Source organism: Sebastes fasciatus, chromosome 19, assembly GCF_043250625.1.
Source record: "Sebastes fasciatus isolate fSebFas1 chromosome 19, fSebFas1.pri, whole genome shotgun sequence".
In the NCBI taxonomy this organism is placed as follows: Eukaryota; Metazoa; Chordata; class Actinopteri; order Perciformes; family Sebastidae; genus Sebastes; species Sebastes fasciatus.
This window is the reverse complement of record NC_133813.1, coordinates 5,970,351-5,993,039: the sequence shown is the minus strand read 5'-3', so window position 1 is coordinate 5,993,039 and position 22,689 is coordinate 5,970,351. Positions and strand designations below refer to the sequence as shown.

Sequence of the window (22,689 nt, the reverse complement as noted above, 5' to 3'; positions counted from 1 at the left end):
TTAGTTTGGGCCATCCGCTAACATGGAGGGGGCGGGACTCATTACCTATACTGCAGCCAGCCACCAGGGGGCGACCCAGGTGTTTTGGCTTCACGTTTGGGGAGCTGTCATGTCATCCATTTTTATATACAGTCTATGTGACAAACACAGAGAATCATTACCTACCTGCAGTTATAGGTAGTTAGTGGTACTTTACTGTCTTGGTTCACTCTTAGCGCTGTCATGGCATAGAGTGAATATTAGACGAACAACAGGTGACCAGAAACAAAAAATTGTGCCCCTCAGTGTGGTATCACCTAGATATATGAAATTTGGTGGGTATATGTAACATGTTGAGACGTACAAAAAAGCCTCTTGGAGGTATACTGTTAACCCAACAGGAAGGCGGCCATGTTGAATTGAATGTGTTATTTTAGGGCTTTTTTTTGCCATTTCCAGGAAACTGTACTTTAACAAACTCCTAGAGATTTAACCTGATCGACTTCAAATTTGGTCAGTACAGTCTTAAGACCTTTGTGATGAAAAGTTGCTAAAAGCTTCAGTTTTTATGGAACTAAATTATGTTGCAGTGGCGTGGCGGGGAAAAAGCGGCTTTCGCCAAAACACAGGAAGTTGTCATGTCGTTTATCAACCAATCCGCTCCACATTTCTCATGCCTGATAAGAGTCCTGGCCTGAGGACATCCACATGCAAATTTAGACTCACTTTCATAGCGCCACCTACTGGCAAAAGGAAATGACGTATTTTGCACTTTGTTGTACTCCACCTTGCAAATTAATCAGACCCACCTCAAATTAGGTCAGAAAAGTCTTAAGACGTCGATGATGCTTTTTAGTGAAAATTGTGACTTAGGATTGAACGGCGTTACCGTGGCGGCGCGGCGAATTTCGATATCTTGCCATGAAAAAAGAAACCGCCGGTTACAGTGGGGTATCGGCATAAACAAAGACGACAATTTTCATATGATATCACAGTTGACTAATGTGTTTAGTGACAAAATCAGAACATTTAATAATAGATCTGCTTCCTCAAACTGACCCTAAATAACCCTTGTCAGTAAAACATGTTGGAATAATAAACTCACAAATAACACAATGTATTATAATTCATAATAATAATGATAATTCACACTGTCAGTCACTAATTCTAAAGGCGGCTGGAATGAATAAAGGAAAACACCAGTTTTCTTTGTGTATGTGTCTGAGTATACTTCACTTACAAACCAACTCAGTCCCATACTGCAGTCATCCAGCAGCGCAGTGGCCTCTACAGGTTTCCTCAGAGGTTCAAATGTTTGCCATCTGAGTGCAATAACCTGTGTTGAACCTGTAGAGGCCAGTGCAGCACTAGTTTTCTGCCCTGTGTGATTAGTGTTATGTTTCCAAATTCTCAGTCTGAGGTGGGACAGTGCTTCTACTCTCTCGTCTGCAGCAAGATATTTGTTTCCATGCAACCATGAAGTCATGAAAATGTGGAAGCCCCCCCCCCCCCCTCCTCTCTGGATAAGACCAACACCACTCTGAAGGACACCTGATTGTACTGTTCTCTATGAATGATGAATGTGTGATGCAGAGCAGGACACACTCATCTTTTCTTCCAGAGGAGGTAGCTGTTTGCAAAGAGGAGCGCACCCCAGAGGTTTCCTTCAGTTTAATATATAAAGATCACCGCTCACTAGATAAAGGCTTGTTGGACGTGCTGGCGCTGCAACATATAAGGCAGAGCATCCCCATAATGCAATGTGTGCCATATTAATTTACTGAGGAAAGCTTTGAATAAGGATTTCTTAGGTAATTTTACAAGGCTGCAAATTTCATGGTAATTAGGTGATAATTAGTAACCTATTTGAAATTTCTATGGAATTACTGCCAAATTACCCCGATATTTACCTCAAAGTTGATCGAAAATTACTTTATTATAAACATTATTTAATAATTATATGCTAAAATAGCATATAATTGTTAAAATAGGGTCCTTAGGCTTGAGAAGCGGAGGTGCGCTGCTCTTCATCGGAGATGGAAAACTAATAGAAGACACTTCTGATCAGGCACAAATCTCACCATTGTGTGACTTATTGTCTACACAAATGTAACCTGGTAGCTAATGTCATGATTCAGGGAGTTTTTTTTAAGAAATTTCAAAGAAGTTATTTGCTAATTATTATCTATTTATCAGCAAACATGGGAATAAAGCATATCAATTAACTTTGTATTCTTTTCCTGGAAATGTATTAAATAAATTACCAGCTCTTGGGAAATAGTGGAATATAATATTTAAATAATGTTTATAATAAAGTAATGTTTGATAAGTTGAGGTAAATATTGGGGTAATTTGGCAGTAATTCCAAAGAAATTTCAAATAGGTTGCTTGCTAATTATCACCTAATTACCATGAAATTTGTGGACCTGTCAAATGTTACCGAATCTTATTGGAGACTATTTTTTTTCAACCTTTGAATGACACATTTAGGAACAAAAGACAGCCTTTAAAAGTGCAGTAAATTCAAACAAACAAACAAAACAACCCCTGAAAGAACACATTAAATAACAAATACACAAGACGCATTAAATGTATAGTAATGAATGGTAATAGTACATGTTTGGCCGCATTATGACAAAGAGTGCATTGGTGTGTACCATAATAATCCTTTCTTATGAATACCAGCAGTGTGATAGCTGACATCCGGACCACCAGGGGAACTCCATGCTCTCTTAATCCATGTGCAAACTTGCTGAGACTGTCACAGTTCAAAAAGGGTTGGATCACCCAAATGACAAATATAGTTTCTCAGTTATAGTGGTATCTAGCCATGTACTAGCCTAAAGATAGTTTTATTTTTCCAGGTTTTGAGACATCTGTTTCTGAGATTTCTGCCTCCATCCCAAACTTGATCATAGTTAAGTGTTTTCTTTTTAAATTATTATTGGAACTACTTTCTACCAAAAGAATAGTTCCAAAGCATAAAGATTGGAAGCAGAGGGAAACAGCTAGCCGGGCTCTGTCCAGAGTTAACGCCTCTAAAGCTCACTGATTAACACGTTATATCTCATTTTGTTTAATCTGTTCTTCAAGAAGCAGTTTGGTAAACACATTCGTCGTGTATATATATATATATATATATATATATATATATATATATATATATATATAATCAGACTGAACTTGTGTAGTCTGAACCCGGCATTAGAGGTCTTGGTACTTTTGAACTTTGAACGGAGTCAGGCTAGATGTTTCCCTCTTCAAGACTGACATGGACCTTTATCTCACTCTCAGAGAGAAATCATGTAATTCCCCAAAAATATTGAACTATTCCTCTGACATAAAATTCCATAGCATGAATAATTCTTATAATATTTCAGTTAGAGACATGAACATACCGATAAAATCACAATCTATCACATTTTGACAGTTGTGGGTGTACTTTGTGTTCATGTAACATGGAAGACTTTTAGTACATGTCCTCCTACCTGTACATACATATCAGTATATATAGTTACAGCCCCTTCCCATAAAAGTAAATTATCATTAGTAGGCCTACATTTTCATGAAAAATACAGATTTCATTCCATTATCCTGCTTTCCTTCTCTCCCCACATTCTTCCGTTGTATTGCGGTCTCTTTCTATTTTGCAGTCTTGCCTCGTATCTGCACTCCCCTCCATCCTCGCCCATCTCCTCCATTTATGTTCTGCTCTCATCTTTTCAGCCTCACTTCTCGATTGTCTCTGGCTCCTCTCTTGTACCACCCCTCTGCTTATACCGCACTGACATCCTCACCTCTCAGTTTCCTCCCAAGCATGTTTATTTCTCTCTCTCTGTGGCTCGGAGAGGGAGTGCAGCATTGCAACACAGATGCAGGTGTCAGCAAAGCAGGTGCTGTTTTCTCTCAGCTTCCTGAGCATGCATGGTCAGCACTGTAGACCGTAGAGGTAGCTGTCTGTGATGCTGATCCAGATCCATACCCCCACATATTACTCCCATGCCTCCCTACTTTCCTTGTGCTACCTCACTCTGTAGCGTCTACAGCGAGTGCCTAATTACTGCACTTCTCACCAACCTCTCTTCCAGCTTTTCTGCTCAGTCTTGTAGAAGAGCAATTGTTTGTAGCAGATCTTTCAGACATTAGATTTTAGCAACACTGAAAATTATGATTTATTGATGAAGGCTTGAGTCAGTTTCTCCCTCAGTGAAGCTTGTGAGGGACTATCATGCTTGATTTCTCCATCCAAACCTGTATGTCCATCACAAAAATATCTTAGATGCTAGTGGATTTTAATGAGGCTTTGGGGAATATTGCATCTCAGTTACGCTTGGGCCAGACTGCCCACGTGAGCAGTGCGTGACGGCGTGAGTTTGCCTTTCATAATGGCCATTTCATTTCGTTATAAATGTCATTTATATTTATTTTAGACAGGAAAAAAAGGTTAAGAACCGTGTGGTTATTTGTAAATAATAGTAATAATCCCCATTTAAAACCCCATACTTTATTCATTCATGGAGCGGCCGTGCAAGTCACTGCATGTTCTACCACACTGCCCTGCAATTATTAAAAAACGACTTAATCTTGAACTATCATTCCCTGTGTAGATATGTTATGTAAGGGATAATGTACAGCTAGCGGGTCATTGTTGTGAAAGAATCCCCGACAGGGCGATGAGAGACCAGCATTGCCCTGTCGGGGATTCTTTCACAACAAGGACCCGCTAGCTGTACATTATCCCGCTTATTACGCGGCTACTTACTTAAAAAAATCAATATTTTGACACAAAAACGGTCCGCCAGAGTCTGACATCAGAGCTGCGCCCATAGCAATGGTCTGCTATACATAACAACAGTCTGTTACACAGAAATTACAGGCCGCAGAACGCCGTAATTGACCAATCATAATAATAATAATATACATTATTTTGTCAAGGAAGTTGGGGGGAGAAAGTGAAAATGCTCTATGTCAAATATCTGTGAATAATGTTCTTTTTCTTAAATAAAAATGTTATAGAAAATATTTAAAAATAATCCATACTAATACGCATGGAGACGCATATCACATGACCATTCATGTACACTGGGCATGTGTGATTTGTCTACTCTGCAAATGGTTGCTTAGTTATAGAAAATACAGCGGAGTATATCCTGTAATAAAAGGTCTTGTTTGATACTTAAGATCTTCATCTATCTATATTAAAAATGAACAGCTACAAATCAAAGTTTTACTATATTATGGGTCAAGAAATTTGGTCAACAAATGTCTCTTCGTTTCCCCTCGGTTCTCCCTCTCGTAGCTCTGCCGGGTGGCTGAAGTCTCTGTCAGCATTTATGCTTTGTTCCTTTACAATTTCTTTGTGAACTTCATAATAGTTGTGCATAACAAAATACGCATAGATGACAAAAGGAAAGTCTTCTGTTTTATGTGCATTAAACTCCTCAAAGCTGCAAAGCTTTAATTATTGCTATATGGTGACAGTTCAATGTTTCTATATATTTAGGAATTTCAATAATATTTCCTGAAATACAATTGCTAGCACAAACCCAGGGCACTGTGGGTGTTACTGACTAATATTAGCAATTTTATTTTTCAAAAGGCACAACCACAATCGTGGAGCAGCAGGCTGAAGAGAGGTGAGGACATTATTAGTAGGAGAACTGCAGTATCAGCAGGTGGAGTTTTAATGATGGCGAGCTTCAGTAATGACCAATCACATCTAATCCCCTTTGAAGGAGTAACTGCACCGAGCCTGAAAACCCTACTCATAGCAGTTTCTGCATGCTCTGCCACACCCTGACTACAAGACTGCAGAGGGCGTAATGTCACGGCAGGGTGTGGTCCCAGGTGCAACTATTCACACCTGACCACACCCAACTGTGACGGTAGGAAGTCAGAATGCAACATGTTGAACCTTTCAAACTACAGAGGTCAGTGCTTTCAACATATATAAGATTTAGTGTAAAGTTTCTCCTTGAAAGCAGCAGAAAGTTTGAAGTTGCCAGTATACTTCTTCAGCATACATCAGTGAAATACACTTAGCGGAGGTCATTTCCAAACAGGCGTTTTATGGTGCCTTCAAATGGGAACGTGTTTAGTGGAAATTTTATGAACGTTCACGAGCTGTGACGTGTTTGTTGACGTTGTCAGAAATGGCGGAGGTCATGGAAGTTCATTTTTCAGTGCATAATAAGTGAATATATTGTAATTTTAGTCGTATATTGTTTTTTGTTGTAATTTTATAATTGCATCTGCTAGATTTCCTCAGACCGGAGGAAAACAACCAGTCAGTGCTGATCTGGAGTCTGCCGTCCAGCTTCCGTCTGTGAGAGCCACGAGTCAATCACTCACGAACTCCGACCAAATGGTCAAACTAGGCAGCGCTGATCAAATATGAATCAATATTATGTTACTGTAATGCCTATTTCTCACCTCAAATGTTTTCAGAATCTTCTTGTAGTGCACGGTTTAGCTATAAAATGCGAAAGTTTGTGACCCGGCAGCCATCTTGAGATCAGTTGAGGAAATAACAAGCACCGCCCACCAGCCGGAGCAAAGGTCAAAGTCTTCCGTCACGGGCTAGATTTTTTTAAAGTCTGAAAACCGAGCCATGAGGAGGTGCAGAAGTCTAGTTTTCTCTCTTTAATCACAATATGCTGAGAGGTTATTATTGAATTTTTTGCCCAATGATGCCAAATAATTGTTGCCTACTGAAGCTTTAATGACCCCCATGACCTCTCCTCCAGCACAAGCTCCAGTAACTCTTCCGTATTGTGGCGTGTAATGAACACTGCACATTAGCTCTCTTACTGTCTGAAAAGCTTTTGTCTTTCTCTTGTCCTTTTCTCTATCTCCCTCTGTTGTCCACAAGATGCACATTCCACTTTCTAGTTCAGTATTTATTCTCCCACTATATTATCATTTACTGAATCCCAGTTTGTCTTGAGCTTGTGTTCTCCCTGTGAATTCGTTTTGAGAGAGTTCTGTTCGTTATATAAAAACATAAAAGGTTCTTTCCCTGCTGCCAGTAGAAAGAAATTCTGTTTTCTTTTTCCTTTTTGTTTGTCTGGGTCCTGCTGCTTTGCTCTGCTGCTCCCCACCCCTCCCTCCCTCCCTCTTTCCCCTCCTCCCTCCTCCCTCCTCCCTCCCTCCCCCCTCCCTCCCTTCCTCTGCTTTTGCTGGCTCTGCTTTCATTCGAGCCTCCTCCCCCCTCAGCTCCTCCACCCCTCCATCTTCCCTCTGGAGAATAGGGGTCATTGCACAAATGATTACTCAGACCCCTGTCGCTATGGCAATGCTGCCATGTAACGGGCGTCAGGCATGCATCGAGCACAGCAAAGACGCCGATTAGTAAGCTGGCGATGGAGAAAGCAAGCGCTGCCTTTGTGTAGCTCTGTTTTGCCTCCATTTTTTTTCAAACAGCCTGTTTTTCTGTGTGTCTCCAGCGTTGGGAGGGTGGAGGGAACGAGGGAGGGGAGCAGTGGAACAGAAAGAAGCCTGCAAACATTCTGCTCACAGCCCTCCAGCTTTGTTTCATTTTCTCGCTCTCCTTCTGTGTCTGAATGAGGACTGCTGTTGGTTTATTTCAGCAGCCGTTAAAATAACGGTTTTAATGATTCTGTTAGTGTATATCAAACCTATGCTGAAGAGTTAGGAATCTACAGTTTAGAGAAAATGTGTACATGTAGGACAAGATTTTCAAAATCGAATTCTTTGTGTTTTGCACAACAAACTGAATTAAAGCTGCAAGCAGCGATGATCGGGCCCTCGCACCCTCGCGCAAGTCGGGAGTACTTTTGGGACGCCCGTCGATGCAGCCCTACATTTCTGTGACCATCAAACACTGCACTCGCAAGTTAGCGATGTTTCCTGTGTGGATTGAGTGGCGCAGGAAATGACGTATTCCAATTTTGCACCACTTCCTTTGTCCACTATGTGGCGCTAGAGAACACGTGCTAAACATGCATTATATTGGTCTATATCAAGTGTAGATTACACAATGTAGATTTCATGTAAATCGGATGATGTTTGTCACATAACGCTGACTTCCTGTAGCCAGTAGGTGGCGCTATGACTGAGTCAATATTGCCATTTAGATGTCCTCAGGCCTGAACTGCTATGAAGTAGGTCAAGTTTGAAACCAGACACAGGAAGTTGTTGTATCTCCAGTGTATATTGTCCAATCTGCCCCAAATTTATCAGGCATGATGAGGACATTTACATGTCAATATTGAGTCATACTCAAAGCGCCACCTACTGGCAACAGGAAATTACATGCTTTATATTTATATATATTACATACTACAGGCATAATTGAGTATTAATATATAGTCAAGAGATTATTATAGATCCAAGACGAAACTGACTGAATAGGACTGAGAGAAAAGGGCACAATTACAAATCCGTCTGCTACTTCAGCACCACGGACAGCGCCGTGAATTTATCAATACACAGCATGATTAGGCTACTGATATTTCAGAGCCGTGGTCGGGTCAAAGTTCAAACTGGCACAAACCTCAGTCAGATAAAGGATCAATGAGTCAGGCAAACTAGATTAACATATTCTGCCCCTGCACTCTCTCTGCCACTAGGGGATGGTGAAGGGGATGGCACGTTAACAAAGGGCATGCATTTTGGTAATTTTGCCAACAAAAGGGATGGTATCCCCCCTCAAATCGCCTACTGGCCTTAGTTCAGCCTCACAGAACAAGCAAAACAGAACAAAAAAGAGAGTGACACTAGGCCTACTCTGTATATTGGACTTACATCCATCGGGTGGACTCAGGGGAAAATACCAATTTGCTAAAACCCGGCAGGCTACATTACAACTCTCCTTGTTTTATCTAATGTAGCGACTTCAGGAAACAATCTAAAAGCTGCTGAGAGGCTGAGGTCGGGCCTGGTTAGCTTGTCCAACGGGCTACCAAAATGAAGCACTGAGATTCAAAAAATACATTGAACAAAATCTGGTTTAATGAAAATGATCAACTTATTCCTAAATGGCTCGACTTCCGTCTGGAAAAGTACCCGGATCTTGGCGGAGTAGCATCCGAGATGATTGACGGAGTAGCTTCCGCTCGGTCACATGACTTGGTCACGGGGTCCCAACGTCACGCCGTCGTCACGGCTTGCGCTCCAGCCTCGGTCTGGGTTTCACTCACATGAACGGAGGAAGGGAAATAACTCTGGATCCAGCTTTTAGTGCATTTTACAACTTTAAAAAACATTTTTTAAAGAAGGACTATTTAGGTGTTCTTACTGGGAAGTTAATTCACCTCAAAAAATATTATCCGCTGAATTACAGACGTCTCTTTCCCAATGTAAGTCTATGGGAAAAAGTATTTTTGGGCCCAATGGCATCACGTGACTGACACGGAAGTTGCAGTACCGCCGTTTGGCCACTATGAAAATCCGGATCGACGACCGCCACACTTCCTGGGGGCTTGGTGTGACCCAAATCTCCCAAATCATCGCGATCACATAATAATAAGTGACAATATCCCCAACACTAACGAATACCAATACCAAAAATAGAAACCATCACAAACCTAATTAACATACACACATTACTCCTTTCTCCTTTCATGGCTCCTACATATGAGGTTAATGTTCTTTGTGGATTGTCTCTGTTCAAACACAACATAACTAAATCATATATGAGGGTGTTACAAAAAGTAAAATAATGAGTGTAAAACAGAGAAGTGGAGTGAGGAGGAGAGTGCAGATGATGCTCAGTGTTCCTGCAAGAATCCAAATGCACAGCAGGCTTTTTCACATTTGCTGTTTAGTTCAGCTTGGTGTATTCGTCTGTGTGTGGTTCTGTCCGCTTTGTCCCTCAAAGAGCTTTTTTTCCCTCTCCTTCTTGAGAGAGATAGAGAGTGAGGAGAGAGAGAGAGAGAGGCTGGAGCCAGCAGTCTGGAACGAGCATGACAGAATTTGAATTATAGAAGCAGCAAAGAGGAGAGGGAGCGGGGGAGGGTGTTTCAGTGTGTGTGTGTGTGTGTGTGTCTGTCGGTTTCTGTGTGGCAGGGAAACAGAGAGAAAGAGAATCATTTCAGCAGTGGAAGCTGTTATTTCGAAGGCACTGTTGAAAAGCAGGTTTGGAACAGTGTTTCATAGCTAAGTTTTCATTTAGAGGAGTCTTCTTCTCACTGTACAGTAGCCTAATGAGGAGTAAAGAATGTAAGGCCTAAATGTATTCAGTAACATATACAATGCGACACTGATTGTGTGTTTTTAAACTGTGAAACAAACCCATATATAGTCCAAATAAAAAACTAGCTAAATGCTAATGCTTGTGGGTAACACTTCATTTCACAGATCTGCAAATTTCATGGTAATTAGGTTATAATTAGCAAGTAACCTATTTGAAATTTCTTTGGAATTACTACCAAATTACCCCAATATTTAACTCAAAATTATCAAAAAAACACTTTATTATAAACATTATTTAATAAGTATATGCTAAAATAGCATATCATGGTTAAAATAGGGCCCTTAGGCTTGAGAAGTATGGAGTGTGTGTATATATATATATATATATATATATATATACAGTATATGCCGTGTGTTTATAAACGCCAACCAACAACTGTTGCATATTATACCTTTTTAAAGCAAACATTTGTTTATTTAGAAAGCTTTAGAAGGTTTTTGTAATATATATGGCAGTTATTTTTCTGGACGTATCTCTACAATAGAGTGTAAATGTGACTGAAGTTAGCATGACCCATTGTTAATAAGACAGAGGTTGAAAAGTACTAGAATTTTTGGTAACACTTAATTTTACACGTTTGCAAATTTCATGGTTATTAGGTGATAATTAGCAAGTAACCTATTTGAGATTTCTTTACCTCAAAATTGATCGAATATTACCTTATTATAAACATTATTTAATAATTATATGCTAATAGTATATAATCGTTAAAGTGTGCTACTCTCCATCATAGGTGGAAAACCAAAACTAATAGAAGACACTTCTGATCAGGCACAAATCTCACCATTGTGTGACTTATTGTCTACACAAATGTAACCTGTTAGCTAATATAATGATTTAAGAAATTTCAAGTAACTTATTTGCTAATTATTATCTATTTACCAGCAGACATGGAAATAAAGCACATCAATTAACTTTGTATTCTTTTCCTGGAAATGTATTAAATAAATTACCAGCTATTGGGAAATAGCGGAATATAATTATTAAATAGTGTTTATAATAAAGTAATTTTTTATACATTTTGAGGTAAATATTTGGGTAATCTGGCAGTAATTCCAAAGAAATTTCAAATAGGTTACTTGCTAATTATCACCTAATTACCATAAAATATGCAGACCTGTAAAATGAAGTGTTACAGAATTGTGAATATACTAATGTTTGGTTAGTAGTGTTAACCATGTTCAACATATTAGTTTAGCATGTTAGCATGCTAACATTTGCTAATTAGCACTAAACACAAAGTACTGTGAGATTGATGGGAATGTTATTCGTTTTCTGCAGGTATTTGGTCTTAAAACAAAGTATTGGACAAATTGAAATGTTGAGTGTGTGTGTGTGGGTCCTCACTTCCCATGTGACTTAGTCTGGACCTCACCCTGTGCATATACAGGAATGTGTGTGTGTGTGTGTGTGTGTGTGTGTGTTGGAAGGGATGGAACATTCCAGAGAAGGTAGACAAAAAGAGAAACAGAGAGGGACAGACATCATTGTAATGACTGCATGCAACTCGATACTGCTGCACACTGAATGTTACCCCCCCACCACCCCAAGGGTTTTTTCCATTACCCCAGAATGGTGCAGTCGTTTAGCTGATCCAGCCCAGCTTTTCCTTTCTTTCTTTCTCTCTTTCTTTCTTTCTTTCTTTCACTCCTCCTTCCTACCTCTCCTTTGCTGTTTTTCACAGACACATTGTGCAAATGTAACCTTTTGCAAGCCCCAACTCCCCCCCCACCACCACTCCCCATCCCCAGGAAGTTGGCTAGCCACTTTGCTGCCAAGAAATATGAAATACTGGCAGGCTGCCCGTTTCATCTGCAAACACACAGCGGAAAAGGGAGGGAGGATGGAAGCAGCAGGAGATGGAGAGAGAGGGAGGGAGGGAGGGAGTGAGGGAGTGGAGGTGACACAGAGGAGAAGGAAATGCTGCTGCTGTGCTTGCCACGAGGAAGAAAAAAGGAATCAAAAGCAGAGCTGAGAGAAAGAGAGCTGCAGAGAGATAAGGATGAATTTTACTTGCATGAAAAGGGGCCACATTACTGACTGAAGATAAACCATGTGGAACATTTTCTTAGCAGCAGTGAACACCACATTGCCACTGATGAGCAGAGTGAGCACGCACCAAATGTGCAACCAAATTCTGCTCTATTTCTTCTGCCATGTGTAGTGTAGACATGCACATAATAATAATAATAATAATAATAATAATAAGTTTTATTATTAAAGAAAATTCAAGTATTTTTAAACCTAGGTCTTATTTTCATTAGTGTAGCCAACAATGGGGCATGCTAACTTCAGTCACATTTACACTCTATTATGAATATTAGTCCATAAAAATAACTGGTAACACTTAATTTTATAGTTCCGCAAATTTCATGGTAATTCGGTGATAATTAGCAACTAACCTATTTGAAATTTCTTTGGAATTACTGCCAAATTACCCCAATATTTACCTCAAAATGTGTTGAAAATGACTATTATAAATATGATTTAATAATTATATTCCGCTATTTCCCAATAGCTGGGTATTTATTTAATAAATTTCCAGGAAAAGAACACAAAGTTAATTGATATGCTTTATTTCCATGTCTGCTGATAAATAGATAGTAATTAGCAAATTACTTCTTTGAAATTTCTTTAAAAACTCCCTGAATCATTACATCAGCTAACAGGTTACATTCGTGTCGACAATAAGTCACACAATGGTGAGATTTGTGCCTGATCAGAAGTGTCTTCTGTTAGTTTTGGTTTTCCACCTCCGATGAAGAACAGCGCACTTTAACGATTATATACTATTAGCATATAATTATTAAATAATGTTTATAATAAGGTAATTTTCGATACATTTTGAGGTAAATATTGGGGTAATTTGGCAGTAATTCCAAAGAAATCTCAAATAGGTTACTTGCTAATTATCACTTAATTACCATGAAATTTGAAAACGTGTAAAATTAAGTGTTACCAAAAATTCCAGTATATCTCAACCTCTGTGTTATTTTCATTAGTGTAGCCAACAATGGGTCATGCTAACTTCAGTCACATTTACACTCTATTGTAGAGATTCGTCCAGCAAAATAACTTCCATATATATTACAAAAACCTTCTTAAGCTTTCCAAATAAACAAAAAATGTTTTGCATTAAAAGGCATTTGTAAACACACTGCATATACTATATATACTGTGTATATATATATGTATATATATAGTGGGGCATTTAGCAGCTAAAGAGAGATATTTCCTTCAGGACTTGGTGGAGACCAAAACAGAGCTAAAAGAGTGAATATTCATCCGATGGACACAAACATGACTCCAAATGAATGATAATGTTGCTCTGTGTCTGCTTGATGTGTAAATAAGCCATATCAACTTAAAAGGTGATGATATATCAACATTGTGTTCACAACTTGTTTCTGCTGCCCCAAGAAACCAAAAACAAACAAACAGTTATTGCCGGTTTTTAATTTAATTAGGCTATTCATTAATCATGTTCAAAACTTCGTATACTTATTATTTATGTGCTTTTTCCCCTCAAAATTATATTTGACTTTCATTTGAATTAAAACATTTTCGGCCTTGGAAATATCCTTTATCAAAGGAAACATATATTGCAATCCCATAATTCGTCCATCCAGACATCTGAATACACACAGCATGGACATACTCAACCCACTGTCTATCCAATGAATGATGAGCTATAAAGAATTATTTTGATAACAATGTATTTGTGTAAAAGTAATGCTGGATTACATAGTCTCTGTTACATGACTAAAAATAGGTTTTACTTATTAAGGTTACAGCTTGTCCAACTGCTCATTCACATTCTCCTTGACATCTTTCCGTGGACCTCATGACATTTCCCATCAAAGACGAGTGCTGAGCGAGGAGACAAAAGGCTCTATTCAGGTAGACCCTGGTTCTTCCATGGAACATCTGTGTGATGTGTCTTCCTGCAAGCTCTTCCTGTGGTTTTTGACGTCTCCGAGTGATGCTTTTCCTGTCCGTTGCCTGGCAACAGAAGGGGGAAAAAATAGATGAGGTGATGAGTGAAGGTGAGCTCGAGGGAGATAGGAGGAGAGGAAAGAGAAAGGGAAGATGTGTGCGTGTGGAGTTGTTGAGGATTGTTCCATTTCTGTACTAACATTTCTTTAAAATGAAAAAAAAACTACAAGTGATGCAATGTGCTGCAGAGTGCAACATGATTACATCAATGTTGAATACCTGTAGTGTATATGTATACACACATGAACATGAAAGTACTTTTTCATTACAGTCAGTGGATTTCATTCACAATGCATTTTTCAAATGATCACATTGCTTTATTTTATTTACAGCAAAAAAAAAAAGCATAACCAAAATATGGATAGACCCAGCCTTTAGGGGACCCCAGAATGTGTTATGGCTCCCCCTTACCCTCAGTCCCAGCACACTAGTGGACTACTCTGACACATGGTAACACAGCAGAGAATACTGAAATGTTTACTAGTTGCATGCTATTGAAATAAAAAAAAAAAGTAAACTTTTCATGTTCATATGAGGGTCCCTTGTTGAGTCCAATGCACACACAGCTTTTATAACTTGTAGTACTGACTAATCCATCAGGGGGGCCCTATTGACCCAGTAAAATTTTTTTTTAAAAAGTCTACTTCTATGTTATTACAATGTTTTTCTTTGTTTCTTGCTTTCCATCTAATTCATGATGTGTAGAATATCTCAGAACACAATTTTGTGAAAGGTTTTTAAAAATACTCAGGTCATGAGTCCTATTTATATTGCCTTATTTATCATTTTGGTTTTTGATTTTTAATATAAATCAAATGCTGTGACCATTCTCTTTCAGCCAAACTCAAAAAATGAAAACAAAACACAAACTTGGCTGTATCATGGTTACATAAGGCATATGGTTATATAATGACATACTGGAACCGAGGCCTAAATTTAAAAATTGATGCAGTCAGTGATTAAAGTCCTGGCAGACTATTTGGACCCAATTCCCATGAAAATTGAAAGTTACACATAATATTAAGTTGTTCTGAACATTTAGGTTTACACCTGTATATGTTTTACAAGTTTGTACTTTTAGTTCCAGGTTTGCAATTACAAGTTTATATAAGCTGTGAGGCAAAAAAGAACAAAACAATAAGATGGGGTGGGACATTCAACTTCTGACCAATCAGTTTCCTTAGAGCAGCTACTACCAATGCTATTGGCTTAATTGTTCAGTGAATAATGTGACAACAAGCACCCGTTTTGACTGTTATCAGGCTATTAAATAGGCATTATCAGTCGCTATAAGCACCATAGATGTGGGTCATTAGGGGCCTACTACGCCTACTACGCTGTAAGTGAAAGTGAAACTTAAAAGCAACACGTTCTAACATGTAAAACTACATGAAACGTCACTTTTTCAACACAAACCAAGCTTCTTTAGGTTTAGGCAACAAAACTACAACTTCTTTAGGTTTAGGCAACAAAACTACATATTCTTTAGGTTTAGGCAACAAAACTACAAGTTCTTTAGGTTTAGGCAACAAAACTACAACTTCTTTAGGTTTAGGCAACAAAACTACAACTTCTTCAGGTTTAGGCAACAAAACTACAACTTCTTTAGGTTTAGGCAATAAAACTACAACTTCTTCAGGTTTAGGTAACAAAACTACAGCTTCTTTATGTTTAGGCAATAAATCTTCACCTTCTTTAGGTTTAGACAACATAAACCACTTAGTTATGTTTAGGGGAAAACATTGCGTTTTGAGTTAAAATAACACAAAGACAACTATACATTGTTGGTTTCACACGTTATCTACCATGTGAATAGATGATAAAACCTACTAGGGGGTGTAGTTGGCCCCTATTGACCAACATCTATGGGGCTTATAGTGACTGATAACGCCTATTAAATAGCCTGACAACAGTCTAATGTATTTCCTCATCAGTTTATGTTTCCCCTTACCTCTACCCAACTTTGCCCTAACCCCAACCAGTTACCTATGCCGTGCCTAAACATGCCCTAACCATGCCCACCGAACATATGTCATGTTCTGTAGTCAGAAATAAAGCGATCGCTGTCAGAAAATATGTCTTGCAATTGAAATCTCCAGGTGTTGTGTTGTGTCTTCCATTCTCTCATCTCATCTCTTATAATGCTCCTCATGTCTTAAATGGGAGGATGCAAGTGATGGAAGCAAGGATTCATAAATGACAAGAAGAATCCCAAGAGTGACAAAGAGAAAGAGGGAAGAGAGAGAGAGAGGAGGCCTAGATGAAAGAGAGGGAATCACCAGAAAGGAATATGTGCAGTCCCAAAGCCAGAGAGAGGAGAGATGGAGAGAGCAGGAGGTTGGGGAGGAGATGGAAGAATCAATATCTAATTTCAGTGCTGACTTCACTGTGGACAGTTTTCCAATAAGACTGGGATAGAACACCAAAGTTTGAATAGCCGTGTATCTCTGTCTGTGTTTCTTTCTCTGTCTCTTTGTCTGTCTTTTTTCCCTGCCTGTCTCCCTCTCTGCAAGCCTCTTGGGTGGATCACACCTCCCTCTGTCCCTGTGTCCACTGCTAATGATGTGCATGCTTGGACTGACTTACACCAGCTATTAGGCTCACTGCTAAGCCAAGATGTGAAGTCACTCCTAAAGAATGAGTAGCATCTATTATATTCCTAAGTAGTGGTAATCACAGTTAAATGTGGTTGCATCACCAGTAGAGGTCTAGAACCCCTTAATTAAGAACAGGCTGTGTTACTCACTGTGTGAAGCTTACCCAAAGCTTTCTGTGTGTCAACCGGTTTGTGCTAATTTAATTGACAAGTCGTTTAGGAATATGCACCATGAAAACAAATCATGAACTGACGTGAGACATGGGACCTTAAATTGCATGTTAGGGGACTTATAGGGAAGAGACAGATTAAAAAAAGACTGGTCTGAGCACCTTGGTAGCCGAGTGGATGCAGCGCATGTCATGGGCGCCGGAAGTAGGGGATACTTTACGGCCCAATCCCACTTTTCTTTTAAGGTCGCGAATTACTGTATCCTCCGCAAATGCCCCTATATTTCAACATGGTAAAAAAGACCCGTGCATGTCTAGACTGGAGGGTGTCAGAAGTGTTTTTTACTCTCATTTTAGTTTGGTCAGCAGCTGTCTGCACGGCTCCGTCTCAGCTGAGTCTCACGTAACCGCAACCTGAACTGAAGCATTTATTAAGTCTATTTTTTCCCCCCAACAATACGTGGTTAGATTCGAGGTTGAGGTAGTGTCGGCAGTTTTTGAATGCAGCCCCTTACCTGACTCCTCCTCCATCACCCCACCAATCAGATACAGGTTATATAAGGCACCTGGGGCCTGTTAAGTCTTCTTGTTTCTGCCTGGCATGCTGTTGTAGTGTTGGTGTTGCTGCAGGTATGTTTAAACTGTATTTTGCCTTTTAAATCGTGTGTTTAGTGAGATCTTTGCTTTTTGGGGGGGGGTTTTAGCTTTTACCATATGACACTTACCTTACCCTGGCCCATGGTTCCACTGCTTCTGCTGAACAATTCTTTGTGATGCTCCATGGTGATGAGTAGGGTGGCTCAGTATTTAGTCATGTTAATCTGCAGCATTATTAGCCTTAGCCCCCTGAGACCCACAATAGACCCGTTTTTGTCTTTTTTTTAGGGGGGTTCAGGGGAGATAGGAGATTTCTGCAAGAATTGCATTTTTCGGCGACTGGATGGCGAGCACTGTTGTTGTGTAAACTGCTCAGAAACCCCCTTATTGTCAATCTACCTAGGAAAGCCATCCATCCTCTGAATGCTCTAGGTCTCTAGTTTGTGGTTGTAAAGTGTCATGAGGCTGTGATTATCCTAGAGGTCACCACAGGTCAAAAATTGATCTCACTACAATGAAATGTCTACTATGGGGACTAACATCATCACACATGAATACAGTTGGGCTCATTGGATCCACAAGAGTCTCAGCTTTACAGTGATACCCAATATATGTAATTCAAGACTGTTTAGGGACCCCAGTATGCAGAAATATTTGACTACACAATTTTAGTATAGGTGAGAATAACACATTTATAATGCATGAGACTTGTGGGTACCCATAGAAGGGTCAGAGATCAAGGGACCCCTTTGAAAATGGCCATGCAAGTCTTTCCTCGTTAAAATTTAGCCCAACTTTGGAGCGTTATTTAGCTTCCTTCCCGATCATGGTAGCATGGCATGGTTGGTACCAATGAATTCCTTAGGTTTTCTAGTTTCATATAGTAGAGCCTCTGAAAGACCGTGAAGTCAGACAGGATCGCGGGCGGGTCGCAGAGGGTTAATGTGTTTCATTTTAGGCTGATCTTAACTAACAACTGCTGTTTTTGATGTTAAGAAATTGCCTGGTTGACTAGCATAGAGTCAGCAATGCAATGGGTTCACCAAAACACCCTGCAGCATGCCATGATAAAATGAAAAAAAAAACAAGTGAGTGTTTTTCCACTCTTCAACAGAAGCTGTTGTTTTTTTAAATCATGTCAGAGCTGAAGTAATGCTATGGTCAATTTCTTTTCTGTCTGTGTCTCTCTGCAGTCCATAACCACGGCAGTGAGTGCAGGATGGAGGTGTTGAGGGGGAGTTTACCTCCCTGAAATATTTATGAGGAAATGCACCAATGCAACTGTGCAGCAGCCACAACTGTGGGGCTCCAGTTCTCTCCCTCTGTCTCTCTTTCCTCATCTCTTCCCTCCATGAATCTCGTTTCTCAAATCTCTCTGTGTTAGAACGAATGTTATTTGTGGCTACCTTTTTTAGATTGTCTTTATAAACAACCCCTCACTACTTCTCTGTTGTCATTGGTCTCTTTACCCTTTGTCTCACACTCAGACCCTTCATTATGTGAGGAACATATTCTCTTAGCAGCAGTAGACACATTAGTAAACATAGTTGTTTATTGTGTGTACCTAGACCACATGGACTTGTAATGCAACTGCAGTGGGGAGACAACATTTGTCAAAAGAGAACATAACTTATTACACATAACATCATAACATCAGACAGAACTTTGTGTCTCCTGGAGTTTGCAAATATTCTACCACAGTGTTCTTAAAACACACACAGCCTGTCCTCTTCTGTAGTGTACCTGAACATAAGCACCCGATTTGACTGTTATCAGGCCATTAAATAGGCGTTATCAGTCACGACAAGCACCATAGATGTGGGATATTAGGGGCCTACTATGTCTACTGTGTGAAGTAAAACTTAAACTCAAAAACAACATGTTCTAACACGTAAAGTGAGAAAGTCTGAGACCCGGCAGCCGTGTTGAGATCTCTTGAGGAAATACCATGGATGTATTGAGAGAACTGGATACAGCGTTGGAGGCGGGGCCCCGTTCATTCCTATGAAAGTTGTGGAAAAGTACCCGGATCTTCCGGCGATCTTCCACATCCATTGGGCCCATGAAGCAGGCGCAGTAGCGTCCGCTCAGTCACGTGGCTCGGTCATGGCCGTCACGTTGTCGTCACGGCTTGCGCTCCAGCCTCGGTCTGGGTCTCATTCACATGAATGGAGGAAGGGAAATAACTCTGGATTCGGCTATTAGTGCATTTTACAACTTTTAGGACCCAATGATTTAAATAAGGACTATTCAAGTGTTCATGCTGGGAAGTTAATTCACCTAAAAAAAAATGATCCGCTGAGTTACAGATGTCTCGTTCCGAATGTAAGTCTATGGGAAAAAGTATTTCTGGGCCCAATGGCCTCAGGTGACGGACACAGAAATTGCAGTACCACCGTTTGGCCACAACGAAAATTGGCATCAACAACCGGCGCTCTTCCTGGGGGCTTGGGAAATAAGAGCACAGCCAATAGGAACGCTCTCTCTCTGAAATGACCTGTGATTGGTCAAAGTCTTCTGTCACAGGCTAGATTTTTTTAAAGCCTGAGAACAGAGCCATGAGGAGGTGCAGAAGTCAAGTTTTCTTTCAGAACACTTGAATTACAATATGCTGAAAGGTTATTATGAAATTTTTGGCCAATGATGCCAAAAAATTGTTGCCTACTGAAGCTTTAACTGGCAACATAGGGAAACATCAGTATTGTTGCTATGGTTACCCAAGCACATGTGCTCATACTGGAAAAGTAACAAACTCATTGTGCGAACTAGCTCCACTTTTTTTGAGTGTGCTGATGAGCACAGAGGACACAGAGGAGATCATCCCTGGATGGTGGTGAAGAAGCTCTGAGAATCTTTGGAAAACCTTGAGCTTCCTCTTTGACATGTCAAAGTCACAGTTTGAGTGACATCTAAGTGCATAACGGAAAGTGAACACTATAGTATACATCCATAATGCATATTTTTAGAATATCGGTACACAGCTAGGTCCAGCACCCATATCTGTATTACATTATACTTCCACCTGAATGAGAGTCTCCTTTACTTTCTACTATGTTTATGTAAGTATATATTTATCATATGTCTTATTTTCATGTCTTTCTTTCATAAGTCCACATTGACCTTACAATGCATTTTCATTTTGTAGGCCTACATACAAACATGCATAATGTTCTCATAAAGCTTAAACACCCGTTTTCACATGCTTGCTATCTCCCGTTCCTTCTACATACTGTGTGTTCTGTACAGGAACGAACAAATCTTCACCAGCAGATCCTCGAGCTGAACTGAATGTACTGAATCACAGTGTCCCCGACACACACGGCAGCTTTTTTGCACTAGAGCTCCCCTCACAGGTGACTGACTGCCACGCCATGCCTTTCAGATGACAGCTCAGCCTCGGTATTCTCATTGTTTTGTGTTCTGATTAAGAGCTAAATGAAAGAAAAGAAAAGAAAAGAAAAAAATACAGACACAATTACGTCTGTTGCTGAGTTAGAAAGAGGGGTTATATACAGTAGGTTTAGTGAACTGAATGAAACAGACTCAGAAGCAGCCCCTTATGTTTCAACAAAGTGCTTGTTGGATTGTCTAGCAGCATCTGAAAGCTCTTCTCCGATGGTGGAATCAGGAGGGACTGCAGCCGACAAGTTTTGTAACTTTCTGAAACAGTCAATCTGACATTTGTGTGACTAGTCTCGTTGAGATTTCTTGAAATTTCTGACTTTCTACGCTCCCCAGTGGTAGCACCAGAAAAGACACTGTGGCAGACAGCAATTCTACACATAGTGGCTTTAAAAACATGCACAAACTACATCGTCAGTTAGACAGAATACTTGTAACCCTAGGTTCTTCTGGAGCTTTCAGCCATATCACATGGTCTTTACACAGTCGTCATGGAAACATATAATCGCTGACTGCAAATCTTTGAATTTAACAAAGTTAACTATACATCATCTGAAAGCTGAGAACCTGAATATTAATTTGAGATGATGTTCAGCACTGTGTGTATAAGTGTTGAGAACATTAGGATCGAAGTATATGATGGTCATCCCCATGCTCTATTATGTCCGATAAGTTGTTGCAGCGATTCTTGGGTTGATACCATTTGTTACACAGATTTGGTGCTAAATTTAACCATTTTTTACCACTCGAGAATTGATAAAATATCCAAAATACCACATTAAGACACCAAGACCTTGAGGAACACCATAGAAAAGCCATGCTGTGATTTGGTATAAAAAATGTTGACAGTTTGAAATTTCTGTAAGAATTTAATATTTAGGCGATTGGATGGCGAGTGTTGCTGTTCTGGAAACTGCTCAGAAACCCCCTTATTGTCAATCTACCTTGTAAAGCCATCCATCCTCTGAATGCTCTAGGTCTCTAGTTTGTGGCTGTAAAGTTTCATGAGGCTGTGATTATCCTAGAGGTCACCATAGGTCATTTTATACAGTGAGGTCAAGTTTCAAAAATTGTCTTACTACAATGAAATGGCTACCATGGGGACTAACATCATCACACATGAATACAGTTGGGCTCATTGGTTCCATAAGAGTGTTAGATATCAGCAGATTACAGTTTCACAGTGAAAACACTAAGGGTATGAGGCAGAGCAGGACTTAAACTTGACAGTAAACTGCTCTGACAAAGATTTCACAAACCAGGATAGGACACAAGTTGATCATTCATAGCTCGATACCGCACTGCCCTCCTGTGGTTTATTTTCTACACTGCAGTTCTCCTGTTAGAATCTCAACTGCATCTCCTTTGTAGTGATGAGGACGCCTGCAGCAGAGTGCAGAAAGCACCAGGAGTTTAAACTACTGAAAAGCATTTTAACATTTGCGCTGCTGTTTTGGAATTTCCATTCCTGAATAAAGACTTAAAAAGGGGCATAGAATTTAATTTACAAAAAAAAACATAAAGCAGTCAATAAGTAACTAATTTAAAAATACATGAATGAATTCATAAATAAATAATGGGATTATTAAGGGAAAAGCAAATGGGAAAAGAAGTTGCCATTTTAAATGTCTGATTAAAAACTGTATTCTTAATTCAATTTTTGTGGATACAGTTATTTATTTCTCTTTGTAAACTGCATTTTCAAATTGCATTATTCATTTATTTATGAATTC

General features: G+C 39.6%; 1 long non-coding RNA gene across 1 annotated transcript; it reads left to right on the top strand.

Moving 5' to 3' along the window:
• Positions 1–17,556: 17,556 nt before the first annotated feature.
• Positions 17,557–18,999, top strand: LOC141756825 (uncharacterized). The gene is made up of 2 exons (XR_012591535.1): positions 17,557–17,587; positions 18,748–18,999. It is a non-coding gene; the product is annotated as an uncharacterized LOC141756825 (long non-coding RNA).
• The last annotated feature ends 3,690 nt before the right edge of the window (positions 19,000–22,689 follow it).